General features: G+C 35.9%; 1 protein-coding gene across 1 annotated transcript in view; it reads left to right on the forward strand.

Moving 5' to 3' along the window:
* Tenm2 (teneurin transmembrane protein 2) overlaps positions 1-24,408 on the forward strand; it is a 2,558,256-nt gene that overhangs the window by 725,821 nt on the left and 1,808,027 nt on the right. The window contains exon 4 of the mRNA XM_078052148.1: positions 13,294-13,339. The gene's annotated coding sequence lies outside the window, so the exon portion shown is untranslated. The remainder of the gene's footprint in view (positions 1-13,293; positions 13,340-24,408) is intronic.

Below are 24,408 nucleotides of genomic sequence, written 5' to 3' on the forward strand. Positions count from 1 at the left end.
TTCCCTGAAGACCCTAAAAGAGTGTACTACAGGAATACTGCCACATTGATGTTATAGCAGCACAATTCACAATAGCTAGACTGTGGAACCAACCCAGATGCCCTTCAAGATGAATGAATAAAAAAAATGTGGCATTTATAAACAATGGAGTACTACACAGCACTAAAAAATGACAAAATCATGGAATTTGCAGGGAAATGGATGGCACTAGAGCAGATTATGCTAAGTGAAGCTAGCCAATCCCTAAAAAACAAATGCCAAATGTCTTCTTTAATATAATGAGAGCAACTAAGAACAGAACAGGGAGGAAGAGCTGGAGGAAAAGATTAACATTATACAGAGACATGAGGTAGGAGGGAAAGGGAGAGAAAAGGGAAATTGCATGGAAATGGAAGGAGACCCTCATTGTTATACAAAATTACATATAAGAGGTTGTGAGGGGAATGGGAAAATAAACAAGGAGAGAAATGAATTACAGTAGATGGGGTAGAGAGAGAAGATGGGAGGGGATGGGAGGGGGGATAGTAGAGGATAGGAAAGGCAACAGAATACAACAGTTACTAATAGGGCATTATGTAAAAATGTGAATGTGTAACCGATGTGATTCTGCAATCTGTATTTGGGGTAAAAATGGGAGTTCATAACCCACTTGAATCTAATGTATGAAATATGATATGTCAAGAGCTTTGTAATGTTTTGAACAACCAATAAAAAAAATAAAAAGAAAAAAAGAAAAAAAAAGAAATATATTAATCTGTTGTCCATCTATGTTAATTTACCAAGGAAGTTGTACAAATATGTATGCATATTTCTTCCTTCTTAACTACAACCACCAAGAGTGAATTTACAAAGTTGTCCTCAGAAAGGTTGAGACAAATGTTACCATATGAGTAAAAACTTTACACTTTTGGATGGTCTCAGTGGTTGTATGGTCATAAAGGGATATTATCGTAGTAGGTTAGAATTGGTAAGGTGTATGCTATAGGATTTATTTTAGTTTCCATTCTTAGTTGCCATATGTACTTCTGCACGGGTCTACTTTGATGTCAAATCTGCCTTTTCCTGGGAGAGCTCAGGGTCCCTAAGGTCAAGCCTGTGCCTTGTTGATCTTTGGTCCTCTGCACTAGAACACAATGTCTGGCACAGAGCAAGCTTTCTCTAAAGTGATTAAAATAATGAAATATATGGGAGGTATGCCCACCCATTAAAAAACTTCCAGAGCAATGTCCATCACTTACATATGTATTTTGTGTCTCCCACAATGAATATTCCATAAATGTTAATTGACAATTAACTAAAGTTAATGATTTTTTTTCTTCAAAGTCATAAATGGAGGTAAATTGTATTCATCAGCTATTACTACACAATAAATGGCCCCAGAGTTCAATGATTTAAAACAACCATTTATTCTCCTTATTTGTATGTCAGAATGGATTTGGTTCAAGGTGTCTGCTGAGTTCAAATATGCCAGGACCAGTCTTAGATAGGACAGGTTCTTTTTAGGAAGATTGCACATATACAAGAGAGAAGTGTATACACACACACACACACACACACACACACACACACATACACATACACATACACACACACACACACACACACACACACACACACATTTCAGGCCCATTGGCCACAGCAAGTCCCATGACTCAGCCCCATCTCTAGGTGGAAGTGTATAGTATGTTGGCAGTGGGAAGGACTGCAGAGTTACTGGGAAAAGGCTGTAGGTTCTTGCAGCAGTAAATAATGAAATCAATAATTCAATTTACCATTATTCGTACTGACCAAGCAAGTAAGAGAAACTTGAGAAGCACCAATAGCAAAATTTTGATTAAGTCCTTAAAGTAATGTGGTAGGAGTCTGAAGCAAAATGTAAGGCGATTTTTTATTTAATCACAGCCTCCTTCCACTCTTCCCACAAATGGGGGATAATGAGTATTACAGTCATTTCTGCAGTAATCAACTGTGGTGTCCCAAACAGAAGATTATAACTTCAGCTGGAATTGAGCAGCAGGATAGTTGGAGGCTTAAAAACAACAACAACAACAAAAAAAATGTCTCATTTAGACTCAAGTGATACTTTGCAATAAAGAGAGAGGGTAGGGGCAGGGAAATTAAGAAATTAGCCACATGAGCATAATTGTGTTCCAACAGAATACTGGACTTGTCATTAGAAGAAGCACTAGAGAGAATCTGAATTTCAGAAAATGATATATGAGGTAAATGTGACTGAGCCTGACCAGTAAACACTTAAAGACTCATATGGCAAAATGAGAAGGTTGTGATTCTGTGATGTTAAAATAGACAAAAAAATCCTTTTTAAAAAAATATTTTTGTTTCACAGTAGGACAGTTTGGGTATGCCTTCCTTTCATTAATTTTGTTAAGCCTATGGCATGAATGATGCATAAAAATGTGGAAATAATTGCTCTAGCATTTTAGTTGTTGAGAATCAGAAATGCACCATTCCCGGACAGGTTCTGTGTTCCTCTTTAGGTGCGTGGATGGGTAAGTCTCATCCCCTCTTGACAGCCTAAGAGCTCTGAAGGCAGAGGCAATTGCTAGGTTTAAATGTGGATCAGAGAGCAAAGTGGGGATATAAACTCATACATAAACAGAACACTGTGTATTCTACTTAAAGGTAAAAATAATAAGGAAAAAAATACCTCATGAAGTAGCAATCCTGTTGCAATTGCTGAACCTTTCTCTGCAACTTTCCTGTGTTTTTCAAGCAATTTTCTTTATTTTCCCTCATATGAAATGACACAGACCTGCAATTTCTCACCCCCTTTGTTCCAATTGTGTGTCATTTTCTAGTGGCTCAGGCATTTACTATATAAATGTGTGTATACATATGTATATCCACATATGGAGTGAAAACATGAACATTGTCTTGACAAAGTACTCTTTATAGTATCTTTCTCAGAAGAGACAATAGGTATGATGTTTAAAATACGATTTTTAAAGCAAGTATTAAAAACAAAGGTGTGCCAAATATATATATCACAAGAGAAAATGTTCCTCAGTACTCCCCCTCTTATCCAGAGGTAAAATGAGTACAAAAATAAAATTAAATTTGTAAAAAGCAATGAATGTGAATAGGACCACATTCTCAAATGACTCTTCCAGCTTTTCAGGTCAAGAACATATTATATGTGTTCTATTTGTAGTGGGAATCAGATGCATATCCAAGGACTGGAGACTACAGAATCTAAGCCATAGTACTTTCCTGAAAATTCTGTTCGTGACTACAAAGACCTTGGGAGTCATACTGGTGCCAGAAGGAATCCTCTGTTGAGTGCTTTTCTAGTATCATGTAGACATAATTTATACACTTCTTTTCTCTGCTTATCTTTATGTATATAAACTCAGAGATTTCAATATGTGGGTGTAGATACAGATCTTTGGATTGACCCAGGAATTACTAAACTCAGCTGCAAATTACTAAATTCTGGCTGAATCATTCATGTATGCCACCAAGGGTAATCTTTGACCTTGACCTAATGAAATTCATCCTGCCCTCCTCATCTCCTTCTTTCTATCACTTATCTGATCCTCATTCACTCAAATCTGAGTTTAGTAAATATTTAGCAGACCAGGCATTTGGAGACATGCTGGGGATTATCATGTGAGGTAAAGTTGAGAAAGTCAGTCTCAAGTAGAAGATGGTCACGTATATAGTTTATAAAATGATAAGGAAAATACCACATGAGACATGCGGACAGGGCACTGTGGAAACAGCATAAAGCTATTAGCTTTGCCTATAGTTGTTCAGAAAGATGCAAGATCCATCACTTTTGATGGGTCTTGAAAAGTAAGCAGGAATCTACCAAGTACCTAGTACTCTACATACAACAGGCTTATATGTAAACCCATTCTATAAACCCAATAAATCCATTCTAAATAAAAAAAATACCCTAAATTGAAAATGCATTGCATGCACATGACTGCTGACCGTGATTTCTTAGCAACCCAGTATCTTTTGGGTGCAGGTTTTTTCCTCTTCTGAATAGAAGGCTGATGGTGAGCTGTGGCTCAATGTCACTGTCTAGCACCATAAAAGAGCATTCCATGTCCTGTCATCTTGCTAGCTCAGGAAATATCAAAATTAAACGCTCTTTTTTTTTCTGAATGAATATTGCTTTTACACTGTGGTAAAAATCGAAAAATTATAAGTTATATCATCAAATATTGGGGAAAGTCTGTACTGATAAGAGGAGGGGGCTAAGTTAAGAGCAGTAAACCTGGACAAAGTTTTGGGTCACTGCACCCTGTTGTCCTCTGGTGGTTGACCTGTGGCCCTGGTGTGATTTAAAACACTACCAGGGGGCAATTGCTTGCATTTTACTTGGAGCAGTCTACCCGGTCCATGCCCTAGATAATGTTGTTAAATGAATTAAATAACATACAACAATCTGAACTGAAATTTTCTTTTGAGTTTTTGCTTCTCACACTATTAAGAAGACAGTTGTTGTTGTTTTTAATACAGTTATTTCCATCTTTATTTTGGTCAATTTGCAATCACATGGAAAGTTTTATAATTGATATAAGTTGTGACATCCTCAACTATCTACCAATAAACAATATTGATAAACCTGTTGATTTGGCTTTGATTGAACCCCATGTTGTTGTATAACCTGAGGAGAAGGTGGAAAAGAGTAAATTCCTTCATGTTGTTAAAAAGGCCATTTTAATGAATTATTTTATTGTACCCTTTTTTGGGATATGTGTGATACTTTGATACATGCTTGCCATGGATACCAGTCAAATCAGGGTAGTTAATGTTTCTATCTCCTTATTGAAACTTTGTGTTTCGAGCCTTTTAGTTCCTCTCCTCTAGTTATTTATATTTTTTTGAGGAAACAATGATAGAGGAGATTTCCTAATATCCTTTTAAAGTATGACTTGTCAGTTACTCAATTACTGAGGAATTCTTTTAAATCTTTTTCACTATTTCTCCTATGTTCTACATTCTATTATGTTTCCATTAAGAGTATAGAAGTAGATAGCTACAGTTGTCATTCTTTTTTCCAGTTGTTTTGGTTGATGCTCCAAAGAAACATGAAACTACCCATGTGCTTCTGTTGACTTTCTGGTTATTAGTAACTTCTGTGGCCCAAGAACAAAGTTACCATGAAATAGATCTTGAATGGGCAGAAAAATTTACCCTAAATTATACTGTGTCATTTTTGTTTGTTAATTTTGCCTTTCTGCTAAATACCATCTCCCTCCTTATACTTAGAATAGGCACCTCTTCCTGACATTTTAATCTTCCATTTCTGTAACACATACATGGCATTCATCTAATATTTTTTGAGGTTTTGTCATTTTGAGTTGCAACATTTTACCTGTCTGAAACTGTGAGATTCTATCTTTTAACCAGACTTCCAGTTCTGGCCTTTCTTGGCCAGTTCTGTCCATTGGATAGCAGAAATAGGTAAGAACATTGCAAATTAAAATTTATTGTATTTTGGAGTGATCTTCATTGGCACTGAGAAGCCTGATTCCTTCATTGCCCCCTCTGTGACCTTCATGAAGATCATCATGGAAGAGGTCTATCATGGTGTCACCACTTCATCCTTGACATCTTTCTAATGGATCCCTTCCTACTGGAACATTTATGTTTACTCAAGCACGTATTGCTTTCCAAAAGTGTACCTCAAAGCCACAGCTAAAGATCACCATCTCCTTCCCACCAGGGTGGCCTGTAAGTCCAAGTATCAACATCTCTTTTTTTCTTCCTCTTTTTCTAATTTATTTTTTTTTGCATACCTATAATGTCCATAGACTGTAGACATGTTTGATCATGTTTTAATAATTTTAAAAAATTATACATATATTCAAATTCAGATTTGAGTGTTTTCTAAGGAATACTTCCTGGAATAGTTCATTGTTCCAAATTTGCTATAGTACCTACTTCTGTCTCTCAACATGTTGTTTTCACTTTTCAGCATACCTAAGCCATGGTTGTCTCTTATGCTGACAATCTTTTTTTCATTGATGGTGCCTATTTCACGCCTATGGACAATGAAGTTTGTGATCCATGTTATACATTTATTTATAGCAAAAAGAAAAATAAAATTGATTTTTATAAAACTGAGGCCAAAGAGTTCACTATTTTTTCCTAATTTCTCATAACACAATATGAAGTATTTTCATTCATTTTAGTTTCTTTCTTTTTTATTAGAATCTCCAGAACTTAAATATGTACCACAATCAGCTAGAGTTATTTTTTTAATATTTATTTTTTTAGCTGTAGTTGGACACACTATCTTTTTTTATTAATTTATTTTTATGTGGTGCTGAGGATCAAACCCAGGGCCTCGCATGTGCGAGAAAAGGGTGACAAGCCACATTCCCAGCCCCTCAGTAGAGTTCTTGATAGAGATTATTGAGCCTTGTCCTCAAATTTTTAATTTTCTAGTTCTGGATTGAGGCTAGAGTTTTTGGGTTTCTAACAAATATACAGTTGATGCTGGTTGAGGGGCCACATTTTGAGAACCACTGTGCTGTGACATGCTTTTCAGTTTTGTCTTCTCAGATACATTGCAGTTACTTACTCTTACTTCCCCTCAAGCTTTCTGTGAATTCCAAATAATCATGAGCTTCAAAGAATACTACAAAATAAATACAAAGTGTGTCTCCATCACTAGAACTTGAGCTCTATGAAAGTTGGGGCATGGCTGCCTTATTTCATTTTCTTATCCCTGATATAACTTCCTTCAAAATTTTTGTTGAATAAAATGATAAAAGGTAAATTGGAGGGCTTCATAAACTTAGGTGAAATGAGACAGCCTGCGGAAATACAGACCTGGACTCTCACAATCAATTTCAATTCAAGGAAATAATTCCTATGGAATGTTCATGCTCTGCGGATTTATCTGGTAGCTTAGTTACATTTGTATTAAGAATGCAAAAGGAAGCAGTGCATCATTCACTGATAGTGCTCATTGTAATAGTTCCTCCTCTGGATAGAAAGAGTTTCCACACAAACATTCCAAGGAGTGTAATCACTATCCAGAGACTGAATCGTTTGCCCTGACAGTTGGAAAATGACTCTATGCGCTGACAGCCCCACAGGATGGAGCCTGCAACAGCTCTGCTACCACTGTGTAATGATGCTAAGCTTAATTGACTGCACCCGTAAATAGGGGAGAAAGTGAGAGTGTGCAATCGGTACCACACTTACATTCTGACGTGGGACCAACTTCCAGGCCTCCCAGAGAATCTGTAATATAACTGATTGGTTATTTGTATTTCAATTTTTTTCTTGTCCATACCAACCCAACCGAATAGTATCCCTTGCTTGCTTTGCCTTAAACCTTATATTCTGGTTGTATTTAGACACTTCCCTTTGATTTTCCTTTGTAGCTTTAAAAAGTCACCCTTTTCTCTGATTTTAATAAATTTGTATTGTTTTCAATAGATACAGAGTAAGTGTGCACTTTTATGGGACACAGTGAGACATTTCCATATGATACACAGTATGTAATGATCAGATGAGAGTAATTGCAATATCTATCATCTCAGATACATATTATATCTTTGTGTTTGTAAGATTCAATATCTTCCCTAGTGTCTATTTTGAGAATTTCAGTTGTTACCAACCCTAGTTAACCTTCTGTGCTGTAGAATATTGTTAAATTTGTCCCTATTCAATGACACCTCTGTACCCATTAACCATCATCCCAGTTATTCTTATTCTTCTGTTTTCACCTCTTTGTTCAAGAGATCTTCCACAACCATGATTTTGATGTCATTCAAATAATACTATTTGCCAATTCACACCTTTCTTCTGAGAGATAGGCTTGTAGATAACCTGCATCCTTGACAAGTCTACTTTAAGATTTTTCAGGTATCTGAAACTTAAAGTGTTCACATTCTTTCTCTTGGGTTTCCACTTCGCACTCTATTAATATCTAACATTTTTTCTACCACTTCTTATATTAATCCACAAATACATCCTGATTTTCATCTCTCAGCTTTCTATTCAACCCCAGCTTCCCCACTCATCCATCAGTCTTATGCATGATCACCTCTCTTCTGGACTATCATAACATCCTCTTAATCTGTCTTTGCACTTGACCTCTTTAGCTATTTCATGGCTTTAGCCTCAAACTCAGCCAAGTAGCTGCCATTCATGTATGAGTATGTGTGTGTGTGTATATACACACACACACATACACACATACATACATAAAAGTCATAACTGAGTGGTTACTACAGAGGCTGTATGCCCTCCCAAGTGAATGTATATTCATATGTATTTTTTTCTTTGCTTAAAACTTTGTAGTAACTTCTCATCAAACTTGCAAGAAAATCTGAGAAAACAAAATAAAACAACCTGCACAAATCTTAATGTGATTAACAAATCCAGCTAATGTGTCCCATCTTGCCATTATGATTCTGTGCTCTTCTTCTCCCAATACAGGGCAATACACCATAGTGACATTTTTTAAGTCCTTCAGATTCTTTTCTATCTCTGGATATTTTCTTCTGCCCTTAGTCATCTGCTTGAAATGCTCTTCTCTCTGCTCTTCATCCTGAAAATTCCTATTCACCTGCCACTCTCAATTTAAATATCCTGTCTTCAAGGAGACGACCTTCCCTAATCCTCAATCTAAATTAAATTCCGCTGGTATACCCTCAGAGCATTTATCTGTTTCTTTGGTGCACTTACTGTGATTTGTAATCCCACTTTTATATAATGTTTATTTTATGTTGTCTCCTTATATACTGTAAGCCTTATAAATGGTTCAGTCTTGATGGGTTTTCTTTCTTTTTTATATCAATGTATTGGCAGAACATATCTCAGTACCTAATCGATGTTAAAGTTTTGGTAAATGCCTATTGTGTAAAAAGCTTTGCTTTCAGTTCTTATTGTATCTTACTCCTCTTAATTCCCATCTTCCTTTTATATTTTCCTGTCTTTCTTCTTTCCCTTCTGCCTTCCTCCCTTTTCCTTTCTGGGTTTCTTCCTCATGAACATGGACTTGACAAGTAAACCTCAATATTCCCTCTACTTATTTAAAATGCAGTACTTTATCAGATGAGGAAACCCATTTAAGCCTGGTATGGTGGCATATAACTATAATCCCAGAAGCTCAGGAGGCTGAGGCAAGAGGATCAGGAATTCAGAGCCAGCCTTAGCAATTGCAAGGAGCTCGGTAACTCAGTGAGACCCTGTTTCTTAAAAAAACAAACAAACAAACAAAAAAACCCCACAAAATAGGGCTGGGAATATTGCTCAGTGGTTGAGTTCAATCCCCAGTATATAAAAAAAAAAAAGAAAAGAAAACCAATTCAATTAATTCATATGGAGGAATATATGTTCAATACCAGATTAATATTTTCCTTCATTTGACTACTCACCTTTTTTTCTTTTTAAATTTGCCTTGAGCTATATAAATGTAAATGATTTGGAAGAGAGATTCTTCTTTAATGACCAAGAGATATAATTCTGTTTTAAAATATTCAGGGCTAACTATACTGATTCATTCATTCATTCATTTATTTGATCCATTATTTATTGAGATCCTACTGTGTATTATGTACTTTTATAATTTAAATCCTTGTTCTCCCCCCCCACTTACTTGCTGGGTTATCTTAATAAATTCATACCTCAATTCCCTTATCTCCTACAATCCTACAATGAATAAAAATAGTGACTAACAGAGATTATGAGAAGTAAATGCATTATTCTGTGACAAGTGAATAGCATATAACACGCTCCATCTAGGTGTTAGTTAGTGGCATGTATAACATTACCATGGCTTAATCATCATCTTCTCAGGCATTGGGTTATGCAGTGTTGTACAAATAAGGTTGATGACTCACATGGCTTATTCTCTACTCCAGGGCAAACTGTGGCTTCTTGGCCAAATATGGCCTGTTGTCCACTTTTGGAATTAAAATTTACCTTTACACAGCTGGCCCGTTGCCTTGCATTTCATCTCCAACTGTTTTTGTGCTGAAAAGTCATAACTGAGTGGTTACTACAGAGGCTGTATGCCCTCCCAAGTGAAAAATGCTATTCTCTTCTTTTCAGAAAATGTTGGCTCGTTCCAACTATCATGCAGGTGGAAACACTTTCTATAGGAGTAAGCCCAGGCTGTAGAAATATCTCTGTAGTCAGGGAAATCTGGATTGATAATTTGTCAGTTATTTTCCCTAAACATCAGTTTTCTGGATTCAAAAACTAGTTCCACATCCCAGTGTGTTCTAATAGGGTTAAATAATAAAATATATATAAAGTGCCTGAAATTCTTAGTGCACAATTTTTTTCCTGTCCCTTTTGGAGAATAAAGGGATTATTTTATATTGATATTATAAGCATTAATATTTATTACAACTGTACAGAGACATGAAACCAGTTTAGATCAGAAGTCAGTGCAATCATGGTCTATAATGAAATAAGATTCTGTAGAAGAGAAGTACAGTTTGATTGCAGTAAATGCAAAGAGAGGATACAAGCTTAGCTTCCCCACTTTTTATCATAGTGTTATTTGTATTTCACCATCTTAGTCTTGGTTTAACTTGTCATAGTTAAGCTATAGGTTTAAACCCTTTGCATGCTAATGATTTTCCACTTCTAATTAGGTTTCCAAGGTGCTTCTAGTACAAAAATCAAGCAACACTATTGTGCAAATTAAATTACTTAGAAAGGCGAGCAATCTCGCTTTAGAAGAGGAAAATATTTTGTTGTGTTTTTATAAGGTGCCTCCTTAATAATAGCTTAAAACAATAAATCTATGAAGATTTGTTTTTTTCACAGTAGTTAACCAGTCAGTAATGTTGCCTACAAGATTCCAATTTTTAAAAAATGACCTTTTAAAGATGCCATATAAAATTAAATTTTAATGAGTGATAATAAATGGTGATACTTTTCACAGGAGGGAACACAAAGCTTGCCTGGAGCCCTTGCTTCATGCCATCCACTCTAACGTGCTATTATTGTGTCTTCCCTTTCATTATTTTCAAGGGAAGATGGTGGGAACACAGCAACTTTGAAGAACCCAAAACAGTTTTCGTATTGCGCTTACTAAAGGCGATCTTCCTCACTGGATAATTAGGCAGATGGACCTCCATTGCTTTAGTGATGATTCTTTTGTAGAATGCTGCTTTGTCTCTCCACAATGACAGCTTAAGATATTAAGCACTCCTTTGATTATGTGGCTGATTGAAAAAATAAATCTTCATGATTAGGCTCAAAAAAAGTTGTTGCACCAGATGGGCACTCTACAGCAGTTCTGTAGCAAGCCTAGAAAGGTCTCCACACTGGTCAGTTTTCGGGTGGAAAACATTTGGCAACCAGTCACACTGAGCCTAGAAAAAAAAGGCACAAGGAGGAAGGAGAGAGGAATTGCATTGTATCATGTCACCTGCGGACAGACTGATGGCTTCCTCAGTGGTCACTGGAGCTACCCAGCAGATCTTTTATTAACCTTTGGGTCGCTTGGGTTCACAATTTATCAGAAATGCACAATAATCCCAGTTAAGGATAATTATTAATTTGTTATTTTTAGTTGAAATTTAGTATATTTTGACATTTTCTATTTTGTTAGGATGATTCCTTCCCCACCCATTTTATCCTGAGCATCCTCTGAGCAGAGCTGAGCAATTCAGCTTCATTGGAAACAACCTATACATCTGTTTATGAAATATATAAGTACTGAAAGACTGGGAGTTTTAGAAATCCGTTTGAATGTCATCACTTGATATTTTTGTCCCGGGTGCATAGGGCCTCTCGTGTCAACATAAGACAACACCTGCTAAAGATTGAGAGTTAGGTCCCTTTTGAAGATAGCTGGCCAGGGGGTGGGGTTGTGGCTCAGTGGTAGAATACTTGCTTAGCATGTGCTAGGCCCTGGGTTGGGTCCTCAGCAGCACATAAAAATGAACAAATAAAATAAAAAAGCTATTGTGTCCAATTACAACTAAAAAATAAATATTAAAAAAAAAGATAGCTGGCCAGGATGGTAAGGAATGTAAAAATGGAAGCACATTCCCTTGAGGGCTGGAGGGCATGCCTGGTTTCCAGAAGCTGTTTCCAAGACAGTCAACTTGGGTCACACTGGGTGAGAGGGTGACGAAGCTCCTCACCCTCCATTTCAAAATAATTAGAAAACTGAATTTCGCAAGAAACGGGAGGTGAATTCTCACTTTCCTCACCAAGGGTCTGGGGATGAAATGACACCTTTAATTACGAAGGATTGTTGGTACCACACTGGTAACAAGCTGCTATAAATGAAAAGTCTAATTGCCTCAGGATCCAGTATTTCATATAAATGTGTTTTTGTCGTGAGCACATTTGTGGATACAGCATACATCATTTTCCCTGTCAGCTCAGATAGAAGGAAGTGGATGTGACCACTTGTTTTACTGCTGTTTTATTGTCTGTTTTGCTCCATGTCTGAAGAGTTAGGTGTCTTTGCCAGCATTAACCTGCTATTCTAATAGCAGCGGGAACCCCACGAGGGTGCTCAGCTCTGACTTAAATAAAATTGCAATTAGAAAAATGGTGAGCCTCCAGTTGTTAACAAGCTGCAATCTTTACTTATTTTTCAGAGTTCTATGAAACTGCATTAGATATCAAACAATTTTTCTGATTTATAAATTTTGAAAAGTATGTCAGACAAATAGAATACATTTCTCAGACACACATGCACAGATTCTTAAAATTAACTCTCTGTGATCTGAGAACTCTCGGAACTCTTTCTCCTGTACATCCCTCTCCTTCCCTTTATTTAGCAAGATGAGAATGCATGCTCCATGTTTGAAATCCCCAGTATCCATTTTGTGTAGTACATATTGAATTTGGCTGCCTGATTGTTTCTTCTAAATTAAGGTAGACACATTTAGAGATGAGACAATTAAGGAAAAAAGAGTAAATGGAGGAGGGGAGGATTGACCTAAGAAAAATCATAGGAAAGAGAAAATTGATTCGCCTGTTCTCCTTCCCAGTGTAGTCAAAGAATTTTTTTAAATTCCAAAATGAAATATAGATCCAAATACTACATTTAACTCGAAATCTAAAGACAGATGGGTTCTGAAGAAAAAGGGAGCAATCTAGGTTTCCTGAACAGATGTGTCCTGGTCTACTTTGGTCTACAACTGGTAAAGTGGATGGTTAATGATGGCAAACATTAGAACAATTTTCAACAACTTGTCAGAGATTAAGAGAAAAAAAAAAGCAAAGCTGCCATTGAGCAGCTAATTTGTATCATATTCTGGATTAAATTACATAACTGGATTAAATTATATAACTACTTTTTGCCTTTTCTCTCTTTAGAAATGATGAGTGAATGAAAACAGGAGGTACCAGTAAGGAGGACAGGGTGAGTCATATCAAATTCATCTCTTACTTTTGAAGTGTTTAGAATATATTGTATGAAACCTATTCGAAAATTGTTGGGGGCTTGTGTCTCAGATAAATCAGAAACATTGCATCTTTCAGGGGGAAATGGAATGTTTGCTGTAGCTGGATTGCACAGAAATAAACCACTTGTCTCTGACATTTTGAAACTCCTGTTTTCTGCATGCCAACCACCACACTGTCCTATGTTGTTGAAGTGGATCATGGCCAAAGTGGCCAGAGAGAGATGCTTGGGGTGAATTCCTGTTTCATAATTGCGACTCTCTCTTCTCTATGTACTTGTTATTATTTTAAATCCATTATGGCAAAGGTTTTACTTAAAATTACAGGGCAGTAGCTGCTAGGCATCTGAATGTGACCCATATTTAAGTTGAAGAGGGAAAGATCCTACTTTGTAGTTAATACAATGTGTGTCTCTAGTTTTAGCATTGCTTAGTTACTGCTTTTTCTATGAAGTTTAAATGTATTTGAATTTGGGAAACAATGAAATATTTGTGCACTAGCCAATCATGTGAAACAAGAAGGCATGGTATTCTGAAAGATGATTTTGCACTTCCACAGTGCACCTCGATTCTGAGTGTGTGTAAGATTTTCACACTCACCATCTGCAAATAGCATTAGGACAAAGAGTTTCGGGAAGTTTCCTAAAGTTACTCTGATTATAAAAAAACCAACAGAGTCAAAATGTCTAACATTTTTATGAGTATTACAAATAACAAAGAACTCCTTTAAAAGGAAAGGGGGAGAAAAGAGAAAAAAAGAAAAGAGGGGGAAAAGAAGGACAAAAGAATTAAAGGAAGCTGAGAAGAGAAGGAGGAGGGGAATGAAGAAAGCAGGTTTCTGTAGTAAGCTCATTTTTTTTCCTGCTTGGGTAGAATTTACATTTGTGCAGTATGTAAGTCTTTTCAGGACGCTCTCACAAAATATTAGAAACTGGGTGGTGTGGAAGCAAGAGAAAAGTGTTCCTCACAGTTCTGGGGGCTGCCAAGTTCAATCCAAGGTGCTGGCAGATTCTGTGTCTGTGAAATTCTTTCCTCTTCACAGAGGGTGCTCCTGTTCGCTGTGTCTTTGCATGGGCCTGATGGGACAAGGAAGGACCTTGTTTATAAGGGTACTAATCCCTTTCCTGAGGGCTCTGTCCTCATAACCAAATTAAACATGCCCCATCCCCACTCAGGGGCCAAGCTCTGCCTCCAGGACCATCATCACCTTGGGGATTTGGTTTCAACAAATAAATCGGAGGAAGGGGGATATAAACCTCAGCTGCAGCAGAAAGTTTAAATTCCAGTGAAGTTCAAAACAGTGTTAAATATTTGTTTTTCATAGTTTATGCCTTATTGAATCTTGCCAGTTCATTACTTATGTGAGCCCTAAAGATTTTGGACAAGAGCAATTATACAAATATAAAATTCTGAACCAAACTATGGAAACTTTTTCAACTTCAAAAAATTTAGTTACACAAGAACTTTTGGGCTTTTCTTTAAAAATCCGAAGAAAGAGAGAATAAGGGTGGCACTATGGTAGTATTTGTTACGTCTCGCTGGTGGGTAGAGGGTATCTGGTATAGCAATATTTCTGTTTTTCTGTATTTTGGGAACATTTCTTAATTAAAAAATGTTTCAGAGTGTTTTTCTAAGGACCTCTACATATTTACAAAAGTGGGTCTGAACTTTATGCTCTTTCGTGTCACCAGCTGATTGAGAATGAGTGAAATTAATCATGCTCTGTCTACTCCATTATCTTCATTATAATGAAGATTGTTAATAGATATGAAAATGGCAGGAGAATATCATGGTTAGTCACCCTGTAGTACTAACAAATAGAGAAATTCATCTGTGCTATACCTTCTCCAATTTCTTCTCTCTCTCCTTCAGAGTACTGCATGCTTTAGATGTGTGGGTGAGCAATCAGGGGAGATGGAGATCTCTCTTTCCGAGCTCTTTAATAAAAAGTTGTTACCACGCAGTGGAGGTTAACTATGAGAGGGTATATTTGGAATATCAGAAAGTAGTTCATGGGAACCTACCCTAGAAGATGACTGCTTGGTGTCTTTGAGGAGAAAAGAGCACTATTCATAATGCACAGAATGTGGTTTCTGAGATTGTCAAGTTTTGCCATATGTGTCCTGAAATAGGGATCTGATAAATGGATCTTACTGTTGGATTGTTGGATGAGACCACACCTGAAGAGGGGGCAATCCGAAATATTTCAGATTTGTATTAAGAAAAAGAACTGACTTAAATACCATTTTCACTAGTTTTATAAAACAATAAAACTTTAACTGTGGCTCAGGATGCTGACGCAGGAGTATAGCAAGTTCAAAGCCAGGTTCTGAGAAACCTGTCTCAAAAATAAAATAAAATAAATAAAAAAGGCCTGGGACATGGCTCAGTGGTTCATAATTCCTGGGTTAAATCCACAGAGCCAAAAACAATTTTAAGACAAGGAAGAAAAGGAAAGGGGAAGGGAGGGCTGGGAAGGGAAGGGAAACCTTCAACTAATATGTATGGCAGGTTTCCTGAGCTGGTAGGCCCCATATCAATCTGGTCCATCGACCTTTTTATATTGGAGAGATTTTTTTAAAAATAAATCCTAGAGTTGGAGCTTTTCTTGGAATAAATAGTAATTCTAACAACATTAAACACACCTTTTCTAATGGTTCCAATACCATGAAACTAAGGAGCAGCAGACGTCTTTGGAAATGGTAGGAGTCCTCAGGTTCCCCAGTGCCCATCATCTTTAATATCTTCTTCTTACCTCCTTCACTCATGTACGTAAACTCCTGGGGCAGTGAGTTGTACACTTCATACAGATGCCAGATGGGACTCTTTCAGATACCAGCTGTCCCCTACATTCCAGAAAACATTGATATGATCCAATCACAATTCCCTAATCTGTGAAATAACCAGTTTTCAATGAGATTTCTGAAAATCCCTGATGCAATCTAGGTTTTTACGATGGTGTTTTCATGAAGTATCTGATTTTTACCATGGCGATACAGACATGAAACTTGTCTCCTTTATGAACATTCACAAATCAGCTCACATATAAAAATGGTCATCAGAAAAGCCATGGTAGCATATTAGGCACTTCATCTCAAAAAGTGTTGCTTGTTCTTAGACTTCAGAGTATTCCCAAAACTTTATTGCTATCATCAGGAGATTCTCCCTTGTTTCCCCAACCACATAAGTTGTACCTATCCTCTATTTCTCTCTGAGACTCACATTTTCCCCTTTTTTTCCCATGCAAAAGAAAACAGACACATGCTTTTTCTTTAGACCCTTTTTGCCCAGGTAAATATGTCTTGCCTTTCCTTGCCATCAGCCCTGGAGAGTCTCATCTCTTTCCAACCAATGTTATTCTGCTGAATTTGTTGTTGTTGTTGCCCTCTAACTCCATTAGTTCATTATATAATTACTGCTGGAAGCAGTTTTTAAGAGGATATGTCTATTTTTTTTTCTCCTTATCACATCGATAACAAAGTCCACAGCTTGGCTTTTCTAAGTTACCAGTTACACATGTACAGTTTGTGAGTGGCCAGCATCACAGGTGATGAGATTTGCAGAAAGGTTTGAATCTCCACTGTTTTTAATCCGCATTTTCATCACTGTGACCCAGAGACCTGACAAGAGCCATTAAAGTTTATTTGGCACTCATGGTTTCAAAGGTCTCAGTCCATAGATGGCCAACTTCATTGCCCTGGGCCCTAAGGTGAGGCAGAACATCCTGGCAGAAGGATGTGGAGGAGAAAAGCATGGCAAACAGGAAGGAGAGGGAGAGCTTGGTTCATCAGGGACAAAATATAAACATCAAAAGCATACTCTCAGTGACTTACCTCCTACAGCCTCACCCTACCTACCTTAGGTTACTACCCACTTAATTGCTATCAGGGAATTAATTCACTAACTAGGTTCTGACTCTCACTATCCAATCATTTCCAGTCAGAACCTTTTGGCATGGTCTCCCAAATGAGTGTTGGGGGGATGCCTCACATCTAACCATGGCACTTGCTGAAGGGTCCTGCAGAGGGAGGAGCTGAGTTCGTGCTGTAAAGCAAACCCAGCATGCAACAGGTCATGACCACATGCCGGAAGCCACCAGTGGCTCTTCTCTGCCTGTGGTGTCTGTGGAGAGGAAAATCACAGGACATCTAAGGAAGATGTAAATCTTAAGAGAATATTATATAAGAGAAATTTTTTTGAAGCCTCAGGAGTTACAGAAATGGATGCTAGACCTAAATATTTTAGCTTGTGACATTTTAAAGATAGAGTTTCTTATTCTGTCTTTGAAGTAATGATTGAAGTTCTTATTCTCTTATGTCTAAAACTGTCCAGTTTTTCCAAGAGTAGAAGCAGACTCTGTATAGGAAGATATTTGTGCATAGCCAAGGCATTTTATATTGGTGAATTTTGGCAGAATCTTTTGTCTGATCTAGCTAAAAGCATGTGGGCTCTGTCTTTTTCAAACCTCACATGATGGGAGGCTTGCCCATTTAGATCCACTTCAATCTCTGCAGTATTCAGCTAGGAGCTAAGATAATGAAATATGTTCCATTTGCATCTCCCTATACAACAAAACAATCCAGCCAGATTGTAAATTAAGTAATATATTATAAATTATGTAGCATGGAATGCCAAAATGAGACATAGCCACCACAAGCAATTAACCTGGTATAAACAGTAACTGTGTCTACAATCTTAATTCAGAAACTTTTGGGGACAGAGTGGGGAGAAAGATATATATATATATATATATATATATATATATATATATATAAAGATTTTATATATTAAAATATATATATTTTAAAATTCATTTTTAGTTGTAAGTGGACATAATACCTTTATTTATTTTTTTGATGTGATGCTGAGGATGGAACCCAGTGCCTCACACATGCTAGGTGAGCACTCTACCACTGAGCTACGACCCCAGCCCAAGAGAAAGAGATTTCTAAGGGACATTTTAATGTTAGAAATTAGTGTGAAAAACCTGTAAATTGTCATCCTAATGCATAAGGACATTTAAATGATACTTTGCAGGAATGGTGGTTTCCTAAAGGTTTAATACAGCTTCTGAACTAAATATCATTGTAAAATATCTTTAAAAAATATAATATATATATATATATATATATTTATATATATATATATATTAAAGATATATATAATGGCTGATTTTTTTAATATGCCCTCACAAATTAGCAAGTGGAAAGAGAAATCCTCCTGTAAACCTACAAATCTCCTAGAAAATTTATTAGCAATAACAAAACCATGGGGAGCTTGTAATGTTCACTGTAGCTCACGTTGATACATTCCTCCTTTTCTTCTTCCCTCCCCATTTCTTTCATCTTTATCTTCAAAATTCCCTGACTAATGTTTATTCCATCCTAAAGAAACAAACAAATATAACTTGCTTACATATACTGGTATTTTTCTGGTTTACATTCAGAGATAATCGTCATCTCCCATAGAAGTATTTTGCTTTGCTAACTTGGCATTTTGTTGGAATGTGGATACGGGAAATGTGCTGTTTTCACACTCACCTGGAATGAATGAATACATAGCTGACTTTTACAAATTGGAAGTTATTTTGGGTTATTACAATGTCTGATATGTCTAGCATAAAACATTTACCTATAAATCTTTGCCCTGTTTTACAGTATCTTATAACAGAATATATGTAAATCTAGAGTCTAAGAAATTTTCTAATAGTTGGTGTTATGGATTGATTGATTAATTTCCAGTTTTATTGACACAGCTTTTTAATTCTGATAATTCCATGCCCAATGCAACCATCTGGTTTGATCTCTGTACTTTTTTATTATTATGTAAGTATTTCAGTAGTCTTCCCTCTCTAATTATTGACTTTCAGATTATTCTTAAGCTCGTTTTGTAGGCATAGAAAATTTATCAGTAAGTGACAAGTTCTAATATATGGTCAAACTTTTTTGAACTTCTACTTCTTGTACCTATTTAAAAAGAAATAGAAACAAAGATTTAATTTCACACTAATTTTAACTTGGCTAAATGTACTTCTTTGCATTAGAATTTTTTTTCTCTTTCACTTTTGAGTCCAAGGGAAACGATGTTTAAAACTATAACTGAAACCTATTTTTGAGGAATTTGGAGAAAAGTAAGAGGATGAATTTATTGAAATTCCGCCTTACAGTAATTTTCCTGATACACTATCAAGAGGCATATATAATTTATATGCTGGAGCCTTGCTAATCCAGTACTCTAAGGATGCTTGCTACAAGACAGAGACATATTCAGAGGAAGCTCCTTCCAATATCTTGTATAATATACCCTATAGACGGAGCCCAACAGAGAATGTCCTTCTGCTAGTTTTTCTATTTAAAAGATTTTGTAATGCAGGAACTCCAATGTAGTCCGAACTCTTTTTTTTTCTATTAATAAAATATCACTGCTTTGGGCCAAGGAGCTCCTAGTCATTGTAAAGTCCAGCTAGTATCATGTTATGGATTGATTGATTAATTTCCAGGTTTATTGACACAGCTTTTTAATTCTTAAATGTGTTTTTAAATTTTAAATTTTTAAATGTGATTTTATAGAAAACACATTTCCAAATGCTGTACTTAATTAGAATTTATTAATTAAAAGAAAGTTCTCAATATTGTTTTAGTTATAAAAGGAAGAACTTAAACGATTTACCCATGTCTTTAAATCACATAAGACACACAAATATGAATTTTTCAATTAATTTAGGAAATGGTAAATAATAATTATCTATTAATTTATATAGGTCCCCTGTATTTCTTCTTAAGGTAAGTGATAAAAGTTTCTCTTCAAATTAAACATCTCTTCAAGATAGTGTTTTTGGATATAGAAAGCTCTTTAAAAATTGTAGGCAAACATCTGACCTATTAAAAAAAAATTGAATGTTGCACCTTTTTTCAGAAAATTGTTTCATTATTAAAGAGTTTCATGAAACATCCCTTCCAAGGCGTTCAGAATTTCACTAATAACAACGAACATATCCTGAGAAGGATTACAGAGAACATTCAATGCCATTATAAATCATAATAATAGTTGCATTAAAAAATTAAGAGAACATTGTCTGGAAACGGTGCACAGTACAGGAATTCTTCCCCACTCAGTTTCCGAGAAGTGAATCTCCATTAGTTATGGTAGAGTTACAGGACATTAAAGACTAACAAATATGATACTGTCTTACACTATTGTAAAGGGTTACCTATACAACTGTACAACTTTGCTGAATTCTGGCCCCAATAGGATAAGAAAACTGTTTTGCAATATTTCTATCATCTTAGTTAATGATTGTTACTCAAGGGAAGTCCGCATTTAAAGATAAAACAGAACAATAAAAGATATTTGTGATTGTTTTGTTCCCATTTTGCCACCACATGGAAAATGAAATGACAGTGTTAATCCTAGGAATAACTAAGGTTCATGCTAGAAGTTATGTTGTACGATAGCATTGCATTTCTTTGGTCACAGAAAGGGCCATTGTGGCTCATTGCCTTCTCATGTGATACTTTCTAGTTTTGAACTGAGATTTCTAATGCATAGAAAATAAGGAGTGTATCAACAAATTGTCAGGACGTGACAATCAAAAACATCTCAGCATAGTTGAGATCAATAAACTATTTTATTTTTGAATCATGAAAACATGGCCATCTTTCAGGGTCCTAAAATTATAAAGGTAATAGCCTATCACTTTTCTTACCAGCTGATATCAAGTTCACAGTAGATGACAAATACTCATCAATTTAAAACTAGCAGAGGAAGGAGGGTCAAATCAGGAAATTTTTTAAAAATTTCACTTGTGCGTCTTACTATAAAATTCACATTCTGTTTTTGCTTGTTTCCATCAAACTTGTCTTAAATATGTATGAAACAAAAGCAATTTTAAATTTTTACTAATGTCTTTTTGACATGCACTGAGCTATATATAACATATTTTAAAGTCTTTGTAAAGTGATGTTCTAAATAAAAGTTCTATTTTTTTTTCATTTTAAAAATAGTTGCCTATGGTTGAAATATCCTGGAGTTTATCATGCAATAGTTCACACTTGAGCACAAAAGAAATCACTTTCAGAAAACAAGGTAAAAACAAGAGTTAGTATGCTTAGTGAAGGAGAAGTCAAGTGGACCTCAAGAATAGTCTCTGAATTACAATGATAGAATATAGGGAGACGAGTACAAACCACCATCTTTATGAGACTGAATGAACTCTGTCACTCAACAAATATGAGTTTTGTACAAATTACATGCCCCAGACAGTGTAGTCTTAGGTAAGCAAGATGCTTGCCATCAAAACTGATAGCAAGCAATAGCCCCGTTGTTGCAAGTAGAAGGTTATTCTTAATATATTTGTCTCTCTATTCATGAGCACCATTAAGCAGAAAAGGGAGCTAAGCACTGATAGGTTAGACTATGAATGCCCACTGGGAGTCAAGTGACAGCAAGAAGAATACTCATAAATTAACCAGAAATTGAGATGAATGCTGAACTGTAATGTGGCCACATGGAACATGGTATGCAGCATCTTTAGGATGAAATTAATAAAGGTTTTGTATAAAGAGAATAATGTAGATATTAGGTTATTCAACCATGTAGTATGATGTCAGAACCTCCTTCTCATTTTTTAAGATTGGTCTAATCTGACATAATATTTAAATTGAAACTCCACTGGTGTCTCAATATTATTCTCAGTTATTATGTAGAGACAGATAGGCTATATTGGTCTTTAAAACCACATTATACTGATGCTGATAAATGTTAAATTCTAAAGGACATTTTTGGTGATGAGGAAAAGATTTCAATCTGCTATCCAAAGTCAAGCTACCAAATTTAAATTAATTGTGGCAAGCCTAGTACATGGGGCATGTACCTCCCCTTGAACCTGAATACATATTCAAAAGTATCTGTGCAGGCGATGGGAACAGTATTTATTTAAAAAAGGAAAAAGACAGAACTAAAATATGTTGAAGTAATCAATGGCTGTAAAATAACAAAGAAACTGAATAGATTTGTCAGCATGTCTGTCACAAATGAATTACAATTGTGATAAAGAAATAAAGGTAAAAAGAAATTTCTCTGGGGAAAAGAACCATGCAAAATAAAAGCATTAGTGTGACATACAGTTTACAGAACCTCTCTTTGTGGAGATGAAAGTTTATGTTTGTTGACAGTACTACAGGAACATGTCACACAATGTAAAAATGATCATGCCATAACCACTTCTTTGCTGATGGCTCAATTTTACATGCAGTGATCTCCATTAGATGGAATTCAACATGCATTTCTATCTACTGACATGAGATAGAGTAGGTGCTTGCATGCATGGCTGGAATCATCTGAGAGCGATACACTTTCTACCATGAAGTATTTTAGGCTATAACACTACAAGGACCAGCTCTGTTGCTTCCTTATTAGAATGACTTCAGGAAAAAAAAATGCACAGCAATTGAATTACTTACATTTTGTTTTAGAGATGTCATTTATATCAAGTTGTGGAGACTGACACAGACTTCCTACATTCTCAGAAAATTGAGGCCAACTGGAAAAATGAAGAATTATATTATTACTAGCAGGAATTGTGAGGTCGATGGCTGCAGCATGCATTTATAGCGTATTTATTAAGTGAGGAGTGCTTCATGTGTTCTATTTCCTTTAATTACCTAATATTTATAGTGCATAGGTAAACTTATACCTTTTATTTTGCAGATGACAAAAAGAAAGCTTCAGCTAAACATATAAATCAATCAATACCCAGTGAAAATCAGCTAAGAACTAGAGCCCAGTGTCACAGGCTGGCTGGTTGTCATGAAGGTAGCAAGTTGACATGTGTCAATGATGTCAGACATTCAGGTGTGACTTGGGTGGTCCTTGCAAGTTTTTCACTTTTCTTAGATTTTGTATTTTACATAAATTTGCAAAAAGAGAGCAGAGAGAGCTGCAAGCCTGAAATTTATTTTATCATCACTGTGATAACAGTGATACAGATCTATTTGTTGGCGTTTTGTTTTGGGTTAGTTTCCTGATTACATACATTAATGCTGCTGGAGTATCTTGGAGGGTCTAGTTCTGGTCAATCTTAAGAAGTGGTAAAAGTTTTTTCTACTCTGCACTCTTTTTATGTTTTTTTTTTTATTTATATCACCATCCTATTAGAGCCTGTTTCAATATATATATAGACTCCTATTTTCAGGAATATTTACAAACCCTTAGGTAAATGTTTGGGCAGCAATATCCTGACAAATGTTTAACAACCAGATCTTGAAAAAGAATATGCATATATATGCATACTTAAGTTTTGTATGAATATTATATTGTGTGAGCCTCAAGAAACAAATAATAATAAAATATGCAATACTTCTTATTGTAAATTGCACATGGCCCATTGAATTCCTGAACATCTTCTTGATATTTGTCAAACTAGTATCTGTAGCCAACTTACTGGTTGTAATTGATCGATTAGAGTAGTGGTTCTGACAGACACGGATTCTGATTATTATTTGCATTAGTAGGTAAAAAAATAAAGCTAACTTGTTTGCTAAATTCAATAAATAAGAAGTTTTTTTACCTATCAATACATTTCTTCAATTTTGCTTGTACTGTTGATAATGTCAAGGCTATAGATATGACAAGCTTTGAAAATTGTGTGCATTATCAACATTTTCTCCTTTATAAATTGTTATGGTTTGGATATAAAGTGTCCTCATAAAGCTCCTGTGTTAATACAGGAATATTCATACGTGAAATGATTGGCTTGTGAGAGTCCTAACCTAAGCAGTCCAAGTGGTGGTCACTCTAGGCAGGTGGGGCATGGCTAGAGGAGGTGGGTCAATTGGGGTGTGTTGTGGAAGGATTCATCTTCACCAGGTCTGCTTCCTTCCCTCTGTCTACAATGTGAACACTAAGCTCAATTCAGTCAGAAGCTTTAGAAATGAAGTCCTATCACCCATGAATATGTTGATGCGCACAATGATGATGCTTCATCTTATGGAGTGGAAAAAAGTTTGTAACTATTATATGACATTGTAAG

The sequence above is a fragment of the Ictidomys tridecemlineatus genome, chromosome 1, assembly GCF_052094955.1.
Source record: "Ictidomys tridecemlineatus isolate mIctTri1 chromosome 1, mIctTri1.hap1, whole genome shotgun sequence".
NCBI classification, from domain to species: Eukaryota; Metazoa; Chordata; class Mammalia; order Rodentia; family Sciuridae; genus Ictidomys; species Ictidomys tridecemlineatus.